Raw genomic sequence first — 17,871 nt, forward strand, 5'->3', positions numbered from 1 at the left:
GAATGGGTTAGGGTTATGGACAGGATTAAGGTTAGGGTTATGGACAGGATTAAGGTTAGGGTTATGGACAGGATTAAGGTTAGGGTTATGGACAGGATTAGGGTTAGGGTTATGGACAGGATTAAGGTTAGGGTTATGGACAGGATTAAGGTTAGGGTTATGGACAGGATTAAGGTTAGGGTTATGGACAGGGTTAAGGTTAGGGTTATGGACAGGATTAGGTTTAGGGTTATGGACAGGATTAAGGTTAGGGTTATGGACAGGATTAAGGTTAGGGTTATGGACCGGATTAAGGTTAGGGTTATGGACAGGGTTAAGGTTAGGGTTATGGACAGGATTAGGTTTAGGGTTATGGACAGGATTAGGGTTAGGGTTATGGACAGGATTAAGGTTAGGGTTATGGACAGGATTAAGGTTAGGGTTATGGACAGGATTAGGGTTAGGGTTATGGACAGGGTTAGGGTTTTTTAAAGTAAGGGTTAAGGTTGTAATTTCCACGAGCTCGAAAAACCCTGCCATTCTGTCCCGGGGAATGGCAGTTCACCCAAACTTTCTCCTAGGTCATTGATGTAAATAAGATTATGTTCTTAACAAACTTACCTGGGTAAAATAAAGGTAAAAAACGTAATTAGTTTTAAATGGTTAAGTTAAGTGTTAAGGTTTGGGAAAGGGCTGAACCCCCCCCCCCCCAAAAAAAAAAAAAAAAAAAAACTGTGAAGTGTCTGGGTATTTTGGGCAGGTCGGGATTTCACAGCCCTTGAACGGTTTAGCGGCCCATCCTACTTCCCCCACCAAAACGCCACCATAGTAAATGCCAGCCTATTCTAGTTTAATTGTGCTAATTTAGACAAGTCTGATATAGACATGGACCTGGACTGAACTGACTGATGATGCAGAGCACTGACTTTGGCCCTGTCGTTTCCACAGCAATTGGTTTCCATCATGCGTCTGAGGTTAAAGCGTTGGCAGCATTCTTTCATTCTCTTGTTCTTTTGTTTTCTCTCGTTTTCTCGCTTCTTTTCATTTTTCAATTTCATTTTCATCAACCTCTCCCCTGTGTTTTTTATTTCTCTGTTTTCAGGGGATGACAGAAAATGTGTGAAGTGTGAAATTAAAAACACGTACAAAAACACAAGCAACACACAAAAACACACAAATACACGCACAACGCACAAAACACTCACTAACAGAGCATGCAGCGACACACTCCAGGGCCTAGTATAGGGGAAAAAACACGAATGAATATTAACACTTCATGTAAAAAAAAAAGCTATGAACTTTAAGAAAGAATGAATTGTCCCAAGTATACTGGACTCCCCCATGTGCAATAAATGATAAACTTGGGCCCTGTATAACTGTTGAAAACATAATCGGACTATTATTAAAGTACTCGCAAGAGTCAGTGTTTATTTCTGTCTGTTTATGTATCCATAGGAGTATTTCCGTACGTCTGTCAGAGTGTTCATTGTGCGCCTTGTTCGCTACAGACGACAGTATAGTATTTGAGTGAAACAGCACCGGTAGAGTTAACGTGTGTTATTTAGTCCCTCTCTCTTTTATTGTGGACCCCTGTTCTATACTATGCCCCGACTTAAGAACACTGACACACATACATGTAGACACGCCACCTACGTCCCCCACCTGGGTCTAACTGTCTGCCAGAGAGAGTGGAGAGCAGGGAGCAAGTGTAGAGGGGGTTAGGTGCACAGGGGTCCTGTAGACGTCTATCAAACTGACAGGTCTCTGACCCACCCCAAACCCCTACACACACACACACACACACACTCTCTCTCTCTCGCACTCCCCTCTACCCCCCACCCCGCAGCCAAAAGTAGCCCCGCAGCTTGAGAGACCAGCTCTCTGCAATTAGGACATTCTGCAGCCATGAAATCATTTTGAAAATTAGCTCCAGGAAGAGGGGCGGAGAAAAAAAAGAACGGGGGGGAATAAAGAGAGGGGAAAAGGAGTGAAGTTTAAAAGAAAGAAAGTGTTCTGGATCTCCTCAGCAGTCAAACTCTCTGGCCGTGTGTGCTGGAAAGACAAGAATTGAGGAGAAATTAAAATAATTCCAGATAATGATGGTTATTAAGATTAACAATTAATCCTCCTGGTTCATGACACCTTAGATTTGGATCTGAGAAGACGTCTCTAGGACATTTGTTAGGACTCTAAAACGTGATTTGGGCAGCTCCATTCCAATATTTGTTTCTGTGTGTGTGTGTGTGTGTGTGCACTTGTGTTACCTTGACACACTCCAGATCTTGGGTTTTGACAGATAAAGGAACTGGAGTTCAGATCTCAGATCACGACCAGAGAAGTCTGTTCTATGTTCCATAATTCTGGATTTGGCTATGTCTGTTCCTTGGTTCTGGATTTGGAGGGCAGTTTTGTGATCCATGGCTCTTTATCTCTGATTATCCCTATTTGATCCACTGTGATTACATTACCAGCATCTGCCACCGATACAGCCCCCTGAAACCTCTAGATACTAACCCTGTGGCAACATTGTCTTTAGGCCACACCAACCCCCTGAAACCTCTAGATACTAACCCTGTGGCAACATTGTCTTTAAGACACACCAACCCCCTGAAACCTCTAGATACTAACCCTGTGGCAACATTGTCTTTAGGCCACACCAACCCCCTGAAACCTCTAGATACTAACCCTGTGACAGCTTTGTCTCTATGCCACACCAACCCCCTGAAACCTCTAGATACTAACCCTGTGACAATGTTGTCTTTAGGCCACACCACCCCATGAAACCTCTAGATACTAACCCTGTGATAACATTGTCTTTAGGCCACACCACCCCCTGACAACCTCTACACACTGACCCTGTGACAATTTTGTTTTTAAGCCACAACAGTCCCTTGACAACCTCTAGGTACTAACCATGTGACAATGCTGCTCAACTAACACTTCTTTAGCAACGTCCAACGTCCAGCTCTTTAGCAACGTCCACATGACTCAGAGCTGCTACGTCAGAGTAAACTGAATCTCAGAGGGCACTTATTCCATTTGATCCTCAGAGGGTTCTGTTCTCTTTCCACTGATCTACCAGGACCAGTCTCTCATCTACAGGAAGGACATGACTACTTCCTTTGTGGAAAGCAGGTTAGGGGAAACAATGTGTCTGGAATTATGGTGCATATTTCCCAAGCCTGACCAAAAAAAGCCCAGCTGCGGGTTTGGTATTAAAGGTGAACTCAGCTCAGTAGGGTAGGGGCACCAGATGGTTTTCGGGTAGGAAGAATGGTGGGATAGAGGGATGGAATGATGGAGGGATGAAGAAAGAAAGGATCAGGTGCGAAAAGCAACAGAATATAGTGGAGGCACAGTGGAGGACATTGGCAACCAAACCCCTGACACTCTCAGAAAATGGACGGAAAATGAAACAGGTCACAGTCCTTGAGATGGGAAGCTACGAGAGCAGTTTGGAAGAGAGACAAAGAAGGGGAGAGAGTGCAGGAGGAGAGAGAGAGCAAACAAGACAGAAAGGCTTACAACGGGCATGTTTTCCATCCGCCACTCTTGCAATGGTTTCCCCGTTGAGTCAAAGACAAGCTTGCTTTCTGCCCCAAATAAAGATGCAAAGTGGCCGGGTGAGAGAACCCAACCGAGACAGCTGATTTGTGGGTGCGCGGAGAGTGCGTGTGCATCAGCTTGTTTTTCTGGGTGTGCCAGGGGCCGTATATTGACTGGTCTGCATCTATGGCATCATATTTACTATATCACTGTCACAGTACAGTGGTCTCATGCAGCTCATGTCCCTGAGGGAAAGGCTGTCTTCCTGAAAACTCAGTCATCACGACTCCCAGCAACCACGCCCTTGTTAGTCCAGCTTGGCCTGATGTCTGTCTGGAACGTGGCCAAGATCATTCATCAATTCGGACTATTCAGGCCGGAACCACGATCGGGATGTGTACTTTTTTTATCTCCCTTAATGTTTACCGCATAGACGTCTTTAACCCCTTTCCTGTACAGTGACTTAAAAATGCATATTTAACTGAAAAGGAACTGTAATGGATGCTTTGAATCTAACACTTTTTTCATATTATAACACCTTTGTTACATTAAACATTTTCAACATATGCTATAAATTCACACAAAAAGCATAAACAAAAGCATAAAAAAAGCATACAATTAAAATAAAAATGCATTTCACTAATTTATTTGCAGTATGAAATATTTTAAGAGGCAGCGACTTGTTTTGCCTGTGTCCAAGCAAAGACAATCAAAATGAATAGCATTTTCTAACAAGAATAGTACGGCACTCTGAATAAATAATAATATCAACGATCAATAAAAACTATTACTACTGAATACAAATGATAACGATGGAATGGTTGGGTCTAACGCCAGAATGAAACGGTGAAATTCAATTAAATAAATCAAAGTACAGAAGTATTTGGGAATGAATTCCTTTCTCCATAATATTCGCTGCAGAACAGATGACTGACTTCGGATCTCGTTGTTCGGGCCTAAGGCATTTCTTTCTTTATACAGATGGGTCACTTGAGCTCATTTCTGTGCGAAGGTAATTTCACTAGTCATTGAAAACATGTGGAATAGACCTGCCGGAGGATTCATTACAACATTATCAGACACGTTGTACACTTCTTTACAGGACACTGTCAACTTAATCTTTTGATTTACAGTACTTAGAGATAAAGCCTGGTCTTTCTGTAAACACATGTACATAGACAGGGCTAACCTGGACCTTGAATTTCATTGTTCTTCAAGGTCCATGTGTCTCAGTGATAAAGTGTTCTAGTGGATTTTGGGCAGGTCATATCCTTTTGAATCTTTGTCAGTTCTTGTACATGAAGTTGACCATGAAATAAATAATTTTAGGGTTAAAAAGAGAGAATGACCAAGGGGAAAAGAGAAATGTAGAACATGTGCATGTGTGTTCATGTGTGGTTGTGTGTTTGTTTGCGTGCGTGTGTGTGTGTGGTTGTGTCTTTGTTTGTGTGTGTGTGTACTGATTAGCTCCTGTTTATGTAGGTGTCCCTCATCTTTCTTCTCTTTAATCAGAGCTCAGGCCCCTGCTGTGAGCCGTGGCGGAAGGAAACCTCCTTTCTCAGGAACAAGGCCTGGCCCAAACCAACACCAACGGCCATGCATGCTTTGTTTTCATGCAATGTGTGATTGTGCTTTGTAAATGGAGTTTGGTCCATTTGGGGAAACAACAACTCCTATCCCAAGGCTTCCCTGATACTCTTCTAAGTCAACACATTCCTACATCGGAGATACATCGGAGAGAAAAGCTTTTTCTCTCCGATGTATCTCCAACTTGATCCCTCACTGGATATGCAACAAGAGACTGTCCTTTCCAGTTGACAGAACCACAGAACTCTTAACAGTTAGATGAATGATGTCACCGTCTGAGGGAACTTCCACTTCAGCAGAGGAAGAAAAAAGGCTGCGATACAAAAAGAGGGAGGGAGATTGAAGGCGACTAGCCTGACGTGGGGAAGGGTTTCTGGACGCCTGTTGGCAAAGCGTGCAGTGGTTTCTAGTAGGCTGGGGAATTTTAATAAAGGGTCTGTTGAAACATGACAGAAATATTGGGTGAAATCATGCTAGTTCTACTGTGATGACTTGTGGTGGCTTTAAATGACTGGTTTAAGAGAGCTGAAGAACAGAAAATTACAGCTAATACCAAAAGCATAAAAGTCTAATGCTATACTTATTTTTGGAGAGAAAACTGAACCCTTTTGCAATAGTATCACACAGTTTCGCACTACATGAGCATGGGCGCATACTGTTCTGCTAGAGTAAGACACACTCCACTTTTCTCAGTGGGTTCCTGGAGGAACAGCATTGTTGAGCTCCGGTGGGAACGGAGCACAAAACAACGGTCAAGACCATTTCGTTTTCAGTGTTTTTCAGAAAGCATTGAAAAGGAGACTGAGAAAATTCCAACGCCATCAGAAAACCTAGCTATGACACGCCATTCCATTCTCATCCACCCCCCCCCCCCCCCATTCCTGCTGGTGAAATAAGGGATCAACAAGGGGGTTGAAAGGAATAAAACCTAATCTCTGTCTGACATCCAATACCTTTCCCACATACCATAATATGTTCTTTCAGTCTGGCCCTCATTGAGCTGATTCCTCTAATCTGTTTTTTTTTAATGATTGCTTCACTAGTCCCTCCCCACCTCTTTGCCCAGGTGCTATGTGTTCCGTTCAGTGCTGTGTCATGGTCACGGTTTGACTGTACCTTCTCCACTGCCCCATCTCTGGAATCGCAGAGCAGTTGCAGGAGGTAAGTGGCTGGAGGAGTGCTTTGTGTGCAAGTGTGCGGTGGTGTTGAGCCGTAATGGTTGACAGGCTGCATTGGGTGCTGAGAGGTGCCGGCCTACAGGGCAGATGTTAAACACACTGTATGAGTGAGAGGAGACAGAGCGAGAGACGGCAACACTGTCAGACCATGACCACAACAATTTGAGGCATATCACCTGGCTGGCTGAGGGAGAGAGGAGGAAGTGAGAGAGGAGCAAGGAGGGAGGGAGGGAAATTGGGAGGAAGGAGAGAAAGTGGAGAGAAGAGGAAGGAGAGTGCGTCACATGTTTTGCTCTCGGCAGTTGCCTGAACTCAGGCATGTCTTGAATGTGTGTAATAATGATGTGCTGAAGTCAAGATGAACAATGAAAGAGAGACTAAATGAGGAAAAGACAAGGGGACACGTTAGTTCACATTTAATTAAACGGTACCTGAGAACCGCAAACAGCAAAACTAATTGGCAAATCAGAAACGAATAAATATGTGATCAAAGACATGGGATCAAACAGCCGGAGCAGAACCGTGTAGAGAGATGTCAGGATGACAGGAATGAGCCTCGGCAATGATCCTCAGGGTCGAAGTGGCACGCGCTGGCCCCCTGACCACTCGGAGGAGACCCTCTCCATCGTTCTTTCTCTCTCTCTGTCCTCTGTCCTTCTATTCTTCCCTTTTTTCTCCCACACTTCCCAATCTTCTCATTCCCCCACGGTTTGTTTTTACAAGATAATCACTCCCATCTGCGTGTCCAGCCAGTGACAGACCTGGAGAAAGGGAGAAGGAGACAGAAAGAAATGTGTGTCGGTGTATTAGTGTGTGTGTGTGTGTGTGTGGTTCTAATCTCCAATCCAAACACACAGACCCTCTCTCTTCCCCCATCCACAAGGCTCCTCCCTCTTTTCGTCAGATCAAATTAGAAGTGGTGCAGAGTGACTTCTGTGTCTGTCAGGGGATATTTTAAGTCGGCATGACTTCTGACAGACATAAGAGCACCATTATAAATCTATCAATATGGGTTCCTGCCTAAAAACGGCAGATCTAACTAGACCTTCGTAACATTCTGCTTTCAGATGTTGAGGTGCAAGAACACATCACTAAGTATTGATGCCCATTCACACACTAACAAACAAGCAAAACAAAAAAACAAATCATGGTAGCAATCAACAGTGAATCAAAAGTGTTTGGTCCATCTGTCTTGGGTGAGTGATAGGCCAAGGGGATACTCAGTTACCCTCACGACACAGCCTCTGAAGTAGGCTTACGTTGTACCAATTACAGCCAATTAAACCAAATTAAAGCCAATTACCACCAATTACAGTCAAGTAGAACGTTAGTCAAGTAGGTAATTGGGAGCTCAGAGAAATATCAGTGTAGGCCTTCACACTCCGGAAACAGTGACACTGGTTTACTTACTTCTTTATTTATTTATTCATTTATTCCCTTCGACTTGAATGGCTGTTAGTTTTTCTGTGGTATTGACTTCATGTGGACAGGAAATACGTTTACATACAATGCAAATACACTTGCCCAGCTGGCTGTACAAATGTCATTCCTTTTGGGTTAATGGTATAAAGAAAGGCCACTTGGTGTAGAAATCATCAGCTTTCTCTCTATTCTTTCCTTTCATCAGGTCAGGTGTGTTTCTGCCTTAACATTGCCTTAACAAAATAAATTTTGATTGATTGATTGCTGTAACAGTCAGTAATTCCATGTTCAATTCCATGTTCAAGACCTGTTACTGAATTTAAATCAATCATCAACCTAAATTGCATTATGTAACATCCAGGTGCCCAATTTAACCATTGTCTGCATGATTCAGGTTTATGCAGCAGTCCAGGCCCTTTCATGCTGTGGGATTGAGCCTTTGGCTAGTGCTATTTTAAGGACTAGTGTTATTTTATGTACTAGTGTTATTTTATGGGCTAGTGTTTTGGCTTGCAAGTGAGTGGATGTTTGAGTTGGGTGGATTTGGAGTTTACTGACACATATTTCCATCGTGGAGGCTATACAGACTCACTAAGACTGAGAGAAAAAGGGGGCTTTTGAAAACCGAACAGTTTCAAATTCAAACTGACATTCTTGAGTTCCATAGTGCCTTGCTAGTTGGTCTGGTTGTCCAACAAAACGCATGACTCCTGTCAATCAAAAGGTCACACTCTGAGCAAACCATTTAAACCCCACCCACCCCCGTCGCCATGCAACCCTCCATGATGGGTTGTTAGCGTAGCCGCTTATTGTAGCAATTATATTTTCCATTCCATTGTGAGATATAAACTTGTTATTGTTTCGATTGAAATCTGTGCTCAAAAAGTCAGCTATTTTATGGATGACAGAAAAAAAATATGATATATGTTCAAGAAGTTAGGCCAAAATAAAGAGCGGTGCAGTCTTTTGGAGTTTTTTTTTAGATACAAGATTGAAATAATTGCAACAAAATACTTGCATAAAAGTTTCCTTCTGTTTCAAATTTTCCTAGAACTCAGATGCAGATTTCTCTGTTTTGGCAGGAGAATGACGGGTCTGACCACTACTTAGGTGCCGTTCAAAATGCATTGGGCTAGTCCAAAGTGGTGGACTGTTGTCAAACGTTCTTTTTTTGGCATAAGGGAGTGCTTTGTGAATTTTATCTATTTATTTCATAGATTTCCTTCTCAGTTTTACATCATTTAGCAACTTTGAATACATAACTGTTTCATATGATTGTTTACCAGATCTAAAATCATTCTACTTCAACGCTAATCTACAAGCATGATCACACCAGCTAAGCAGACAGGCTAGGTATGTCTTTGCGCGGGAAAGTACTGTGAAGACTTCATACAAGGAACTCAAATAGCTCCACTAGATAGCGTATATTGTTAAGGACAGTTCGGAGTAACACGGCTTAACCGTTGACCTGTCTCCTTGATTATATAAATTATAAGAAATATTACTTGAAATTGTTAAAAATCAGATTTCCCCTTAGCGGATCATTGTCTGCAGACAGCTCACCGCTCTTTTTCTCCCTCTTCCCTCCTACTCTTTCTTCCACTCCCCACCACTCTGTCTCCACCTCCCTTTATTTCCCACACCACCAATTCTTTATCTCTCTGTTTCTTCTCCACCTCTTTCTCTTTTAAAAAACATGGAGAGATTCAAAGGAAAGACCAGCGTAAACAAGCAGTCCCACAGGACCGTAAAAGGCTGGGCCCTGATTGCTCCGTTTAGATTGGGCCTGCTGTGGTTTATTTATCTATGCCCCCCCACCACACACACATTCGCACAAGGGAAATTAATCCACTGGAGAACACACGTGCGCGCGCATGCACATACACAAGTAGTCCTTTGCATGTGTATTATGCACGCATACACACCCACACACACACACAGAAAGGCACACCTGCAGACATGAGCAAAGACATGCACATGAACACACATGGAGGCTCAATCACAAGGTTTCCATGGAAGTGATTGTAGTTCTGTGAAACATCATTAGGAGGTCCTTATAAAGTCAGGAAGCTTTAGAAAGTCTACACCCCCTAAAACGTTGTTTCAGATTTTGTCGTCAACAGGTTTTTGCTTTACATTTAGGATTGTTTTTGTTATTGTGACAATACGGTACATAAAGAAATACAAACCTGAGATATCATAATCGCGTAAGTCTCGAGGGCCTATGACCTTAAATGAGGTTGTGGGTCAGAGAGTGAGTACATGAGGATTCCTCTCTAAACTTCCATGTTGACCAAGCAGTGTGATAAGAACAGGAACGGCGTTCAGATGTGCTTGGGAAGTCACATATGTCCGACCCTACCGTGAGAGTTGCTGTGACGAAGCAGGGGCCGAAAAATTAGGCAAAAAAGTGTTTTAAAAATTTGAGGTTTCAAAGGCCTTGAATATCCCTTGCCGCATGGTCAAGATGATTGTTAACAAGTGGAAGGTGTATGAAACCACCAAGACCTTGCCTCCAAACTGGATGACCGAGAAACAGAGAGACCAGAGAGGCTACCAAGAGGCTAATGGGAACTTTGACATTTACAGAGTTACAGGGTTTGAGTGCCAAGACTGGTCACTTTTGGTCTCTATGTAAAGCGTTATGTTTGGCACAAACCCGGAGCGGCACTTCACCCAAAGGGCACCACTTGTCAGGATAGAAGGGAAAGTGAATGAAGAAATGTACTGAAAGGTTCTTGAGGAACACGTGCTGCACACTGCAGGGAAGAAGAAACCAGAATGGAAGTTTACTTCACTGCATGTCAGCAGCCCAAAGACGTATGCAGTTAAGATATTTAAGTGAAGTATTTGTAGTACATGTATAATTTCATTTTACAATAATAGGTAAGTAGGAAACCTGATGAAAATGTACGAAACTCTGACATGCAGATAGAAGAAAATGTATAAGGGGGTATAGACTTTCTACAGGCACTGTGTTTCCATGATGAACACAGAGTGAGCTCAGGCTGAAGAGGCTGAAAGATACGGATGGACAAAGCAGACAGTATAACTGATTTTAGAGGAGTGGAGGAGAGATATGGTTCAGGGGGAGGAGAAATTGTCAGAAAGAGAGAGAGAGAGAGAAAGAGAAGAAGAGAGAGGAAAACCAGGAGAATGTCATGTAAATAGAATGTTTTGATTTTCACAGCGACAGAAATCCTACCACCCGTCCCCCACCCCTTCCACTCCCACGCTCTCACGACCACCACCCCCCCTCCCCCCCATACACACACACACACACACACAGTCACAACCTCCATCCCACACACTCACATATAGAATCACAACCTCCTTCCCACACACTCACCTCTGTGGTAGGTCTGAGTAGGGGATGCTACCCCAGTAACTAAGCCATCCCCATGCCTAATAACACACAGCGGAGTGTGTTTCGTCAAGTCAAGCTGCATCATCGGACCCCAGAACACAGGGCAGTGACAGGCCCACTGCAGGGAGCGAGAGACGGGGAAAAGAAATGATGCCAGTGTGGTGGAGAAGAAATTATTGAAAAAGACAGAAAAGTCCAGGAGAGAAAGAAGGGAGAGATGCTTGAAAAAAAAGGTGCAAAGCAGACACAAACAAAGAGAAAGTTGAAGAGATGACTTTAAGGTTCAGGAAAGCTTCTTCTGGCCGCTCACTGGCTGTCACTCAGCCCCAGTCTCTCAGGGGGAGGGACAGCCGGCCCTCATTGGTGTCATTCAACGGTCAATCAGGCTGACAGGCAAACCAAAGGGCCCCATGTTGCGGTGCGGAAACTCTCTGTCAGCGGCTGGCAGCTGTGATGACATCACCTAGTGATAGGGGTAGGAACACACAGACACACACACAAAGTAACACACGCATCGGATCACTGAGTTTGAAATTTGGCTGAGCCACAGAACCTCAGGGCTTCCCTATAGATCCTGTCAGCACCTCGCCTGGTACTGCTCATAGACAGATGCGCTCGCACACACACACACACACACACACAAAAGCCTTGGTTACTGGCAGGACATGCAGGACATCTGGGCAGCAGGGAAATCAAACCACGACACAGCAGCTGGATAATAAGCAAGCCAAAGAGTGAAGTCAGCTTCATATATTGAAGACTAATATATTGCATTATGTACTGTACAAAGCAGCAGAACACATAAGCACTTCAATGTAACATCCACAAACACCTTTACTAACAGCGCACACTGCATGCATGCCCCCTACACACACACGCACACACACACACACATGAAGGAATGGGAGAAGTCACCCGTCTTCTTCAGCGTGGTTGGATGGAGGACAGCTTCCATCTGGTTGGCTGATTCAGCCCAGTCTGTAAAACAAAGAGGACAAAATCCCAGAGTGAATAATAATGATGAAGCTAGCCACTCTCCGCTGGAGGAAATGTACATGCCCTGTGTGTTTATAAATCATCATGTGGCTTCACTATATATCAGACAACTGATATGAAAAGGGAAAATAAGTCTGTTTGTTTGTTTGGTCATGGCAAATCTCAATTTAGTTCGGCAGACTAGTTGTGGTGTAAATGTCTTGGTTCAGTGACATGTACATACTTGAAATGAGACACAAACACATATACTCTGCTCTGGGGGTGTGTATGTTATCTCCCATAAGACTTATCTCACATGCCCACACAACCGTGCGCAAACATACACGCCAACAGAGCAGAGGAAATGGGGACCATTGATCGACTCTGATTTGATAACTGCGATGACATGTGACTGTATCAGCTCGGAGACAGAGAGAGAGGTCCCTCTCACTTCGTCTGATCCCTCCATTCCACTCCACCCCCCCCCCCCCCACGACCAACCACCCTCTTTTCTCCTCACCTCTCACCCTCCATCTCTCCAGATTGGCCCCCGGCTCACTGACCTGCTGTTTTGGTTGGGGTCAAGCTCCATCCATATATGAAATGGTGGCCCAAAGTATGGTACTTTAGGTCAATAATGCACCATTTGTTCCTGGAAAACTGTTGAAATACACAAATCTTTTGGTATCAACATATGTACATCTTTTTTTTTTCTAAGTCTCTACTTATCTCACAAAGGAATCCTAAAATGGACAGAAATTATGAATGGCCCTTTCTAGCAGTTAAAAATAATTTAATTTCCACCAGGTTATTCTGCTTTACTGTGAAATTGAACTCACTTGTGGTGAGAAGCATGTGCCTGCAATATAAAAACAAAACTTTATTTAACCAGTTTGAATGCAGACAAGAATTAATTCTACATTTTTGTGTCATAGTTTGTACAGCAATGACATGGAGAAAAGACAACCAGAGAATTCTCTGAAGCTGACAGATACAAGAACGTAGCCAAACATAGACAATCTTGAATGGTGGAGAAAGCACTTCAATCAACCGCCGCACAGATTCAAGCTGACCTTCAAACAAAGGATAGGACAGTTGCCAACTCAATGAAAGGGGGTTGTATGATATAAAACTCACAGCTGAGAGATATGAGAATGATCGACTGCAATTGCAAAACCAACTGAACAATCCTTCTGGGAGAATGTCAGATGGACAGATGACCAGATTTGAGCTTTTGATATTAAACGTACAGCTGAGAGATATATGAGAAAGATCGACTGCAGAAACCAACTGAACATGCCACAATCCTTCTGGGAGAATGTTCCATGGACAGATGACCAAATTTGAGCTTTTTAGCGAAGCACACCCACTCTTTGCTTACAGAAAACAAAACAAAGCCAAAAACTGTTTCCCCACCGTCAAGCATGGAGGAGGTTGTTTTGGGTGGCAAGAGTTGAGTCCTGATCTAAACTGAAAACTGAGTACATGTACAATGTTCTGCAATGCGTTATGCACATGAGAAATCTCACATAATCTCACCTAAGTTCTCAAATAGAACAATTCAGCAAATCACAAACTGATCTCCGATGACAGCAACTACACTAATCCGTGCATGTTATTTTTATGGTCTGATCTATAGAAATCTAGCCATTCAATTTCTATGCTCTGATGTATGGAGATCAATCCATTATACTGTTTTCTATTGTTTTAGTGAGCGAAGAAATACAAAGAGGTGTCGATGAGTGTGTATACACCTCTGTCTAAATCACCTTATTCATTGTCCTGAAGGGGCCTAAGGTTGAACAAACACTGTAGATCATGTCCTTAACACACACACACACACACTAGGCTGTGTTGTTTGCCTCTGAGTCAAGGAACTAAAACATGAGTGCAGCCTTGCTGTTAGCTTTTATTGCCCCAACTCCCAGTCACAAACCATTCCTAAAGCACCGTTTAAGGTTAACAAGGCCAGAAGTCTATTCGCTCACTTTAGGAAAACTGCACCGTCACTCAGAAACAAAGCATTTTACTCTGGTGTGTGTTCGTGTGCGTATAACTGGCAAGCAGAGAAAGAAAGAATTAAAGCAATGGAAAGAGAAAATTTGAGATACACATGGTTGACAAAGGATGGGGTCCGTCTTTTCCAGCCCGTCTCATCAAATGGCATGATTAAGGGTGGGTTCTCACCTATTAGGCTGTTTGCTTATTTTGAGTCTGTGTCCATTCCTGTTTAGTCTGATAAGGTTTCACACTGCTCAAATTCAAGCAGACCAAGTGACACAAACAGAAAATGTGTTTGGAAATTACTTTTTTAGACAGTCAAATATTTGGCGGCAAAATAGAGACGTAAGTGGCGTGGGTCCCCCTCATTGGTCGCCTTCAAAAACACAGGTGTTGGAGTTTTTATTCCTGGAACCGAATTGAACAAGGATGTGTCAGTTGTATTCCAATATTTAAACTTCTTTTTGTTGCCCAAATGCTACCTAGAAGGTGGAGAAGTACAACGTATTGACAGTAAATGTAACAATCATATAAAAAAAATATATAATAATTACATTTTAATGGACAAAATGTCATATTGCTCATATTCTTTATAAAAATGTTGCTCATTGGTTTGATTACAAAATCGGCTAAATAGCTCCATATGAGTACTGTGACTGAATAAAAAAAGGCAAATAAACGATGTAAAAGTGTATTTCATTACATACATGGTGATACTTAAGTATTTTTCCACTATTAATATGCAAATAAATTAAATACAAAATAAAATATAAGTATTTTTCTACTCAGACACCATTCTCCTGGTCACATTCCACCAGGTAGCACTCATTACTGTGTGTTGTTCTGGATGAGGGCATCGGCTAAATTCCATGTCAATATTATAGAAATGTTCAGTGTATCTTCATTTGTTGAATCCCTTTGACAGTATGGAAAGCATCCATACTGACACACACTTCTAACTTAGAAGTGTGATAGAAATAGACTGAATATTACCGTTTTTATTAGTTTTTTATTAAAATATGCTGGGGGCAGAAATTACTCTGTTATAAATGATTGGTCTAACAGACTAATATTCGGGTTATGGCTTGCTTATGTCTCTCCACCCTTCTTGCAGACAAATTAGAAACAGTTTTTGTAGGCAAAGTTACTCAATACTGCATTAATTCTGTAAATGGAAAATGCTGGTCAGGGAACATTGTGTCCCAAATGGCAAACCATTCATTTTTGTAGTACTCCTATGTGCTCTTATCAAAAGTAGCACACTACACTACAAATGGAATAGGGTGCTATTTATGATTCAGACCCTGTTTGTTTGTGTTTATGACTGACACAGAAGTTCAGAGATCAGAAGGCGTGTAAACTTAAATTCCCATTCTGGAGGCAGGAACAGATCTGTTGCCAGGCTGTTTCTCTCATGACACTGTCTGTGTTCCATAAGCCAAGCGTGGCAAATCTAGCATGAACCGTATTAATATACTGCACCTATTTGCGAAATCCAGTTCTCCATCAGTGACACAGAACTATGCAGAAGTCTCAGCTTGTCGTTGTGATGATATTTCATCAGGTTGAACTTCATTTAAAGGGGTATTGGTGCCTAACCCCTTGATGAAACCAGTCACGTATATGTCAATCCACTGGTTGATTTGGGTGAAACACATAGCGTTGACTGGTAACGTCAAACACCACCAAAGACAAACATTGAGGGATGTGGAATGTATTGCTTTTTATTGTGAAAGTCCACATATGCTCCCAATGTTAATGGATGTGACCAATAATTGAGTACACACTGGCGTCTTCAGGGAGAACAGATGAACCAACTGAGATCTCTCTCTCACACACACCCAGTAATGCTCACATGATATGTTTGTCAAACAACATCCTAATCACCCATCAAAATATGAAACCCAATATAGGCCAATAACCCCAATAAAGGTTTTAATACCTCTTCAGACAGTTCCATGGATGCCACGGGTGTGCACTTTATCCTCATTAATTAGTGTAAAACTTCGATTTCACACATAAAAACTGCAAGCACAGTGCAAAAATTAGATGAGAAGTTAAGTAGCATTTCCCCCAGATTGTAGCTTATTTTCAACCAATGTTGTACACAATTGTAAATGTAGCTACATTTGTAACTAATGCAAACTAGCATTTCACCAACTTCTGATGTATTGGGTAATAGCATTAACTTCAACTAGCTAGCGCTTATCAGCTTCAGTTCATGTTACTAACTAGTCAGTTAAACAAAAAGACAGATACATTTACTGAACTAGCTTTGAGATGATTCATGACTCATGACTACTCTGCAGATCAGTGGATCTTGTCGCTAAGGTAGTCAGACAGAGACGCTCTACAGCTCAAACACCTCGGTGAATCTGGCTAATCCAATGGCTACCTGGTGGAAGTGTACAAAACTGTCAGGACAGAAATGGTCACTACACGCATGGCTCCTCGCTGTACAACATTTTTGTAAGCTTCCAATGGCTCTTTAAAATGTAATCCCTTTCTGCTTCACTACAGGGGTTTTTACAAAGTTTAAATATGTTACGTTGCTATAGGCTATATGCCAAATGTGAAAACACTTGTAAGATAAGGATGTCAACTTAATGTGAGGAATGATGCACAGTGAAATAATTTGCACTGGAAAGAGAATTCAATGAGAAAATATTTTAATTGGTGAGCAAAACCAATCTACCTAGGTACAGTAGGTGCATTTTAGGATCTCACCTAGAGAATCCAAGAAATTAAAAAGGGGGGAAATGCTTGGAGAAACATTTATTAAAATAGCAATGCATGTTTAAGATAACCCTTTTGTGGTGATTATTGTATCTATCAAAGTACTGAAATATCCTATTTTTAAGATGATTGCAACATTTGTTTTACCGGCCATTAAATACACAATTATTGTATTGTATTGATAATTTTGACTCAATAGTTTCTAAATAATTTTGTTGTTAACTTGTTTATCATTCTTCATCATTACTGCTCAACTTTGGTTTTCTTTTTTTATTCACACATAGATACTTTCCATTACAGACAGAATTGCACACTACAACGAACAGTGACACACAGATTTTTCACTTAAAAACATGGAATATAAATGTTCTATGTTCTTATTTTCCTTATTATGTACATATGTACTAAAATGTGACAAACCCTTTATGTGGCTGTCAGAACCTTGTGGTTTATCATGATGTGGACAGACGAGAATGAGGCACTTTATGGTCAAACACACTCTCTCACAAACACACACGCACACACATGCACACACACACACAGTCAGGCCAGTCTCTCTGGGTCCAACTGTCTAAAATAACAGGTTTGGCACGATTCACACTGGGTTGCTGGTAACCTGAGAACGCCGGGGAGAAAATGGAGCGCAGAGGAATCCTGAAATCCTGTCTGTCTGAAAGGAGGCCAGTAAGGGACGGTTCTGACCGGAGCGTGGGGGACAGGAGGCCCCACACAGTACCATAGGGCCCTGGACCCCGGGACCAGGGCCATCTGGACAAAGTTGGGCAAGAGAAACTGACAGGGAGGCTAGTGTTTGATTTTTTTTTTAATGTTTAGGCTTAAGAACAGAAGGGCATTCACGGCGCGTCCCAATGGCTGACAGGAGTGGGCGGGGGTGGCGTTATTTTCGTGGGCTGAGGGGTTAGTGATTACTTCTCATACACACAAACACACATCCTACCTCACCCCTTCCCCTAATCACAGAGGTGCAGTCAGGCCCCTGTAACCATCTGTCAGCTATTACAGACTGCCCATGCCCCCCCACCCTCCTCTCCCCTTTCTCCTCCATGACTCCAGTAATTC

Source organism: Esox lucius, chromosome 10, assembly GCF_011004845.1.
Source record: "Esox lucius isolate fEsoLuc1 chromosome 10, fEsoLuc1.pri, whole genome shotgun sequence".
Lineage (NCBI taxonomy): Eukaryota > Metazoa > Chordata > Actinopteri > Esociformes > Esocidae > Esox > Esox lucius.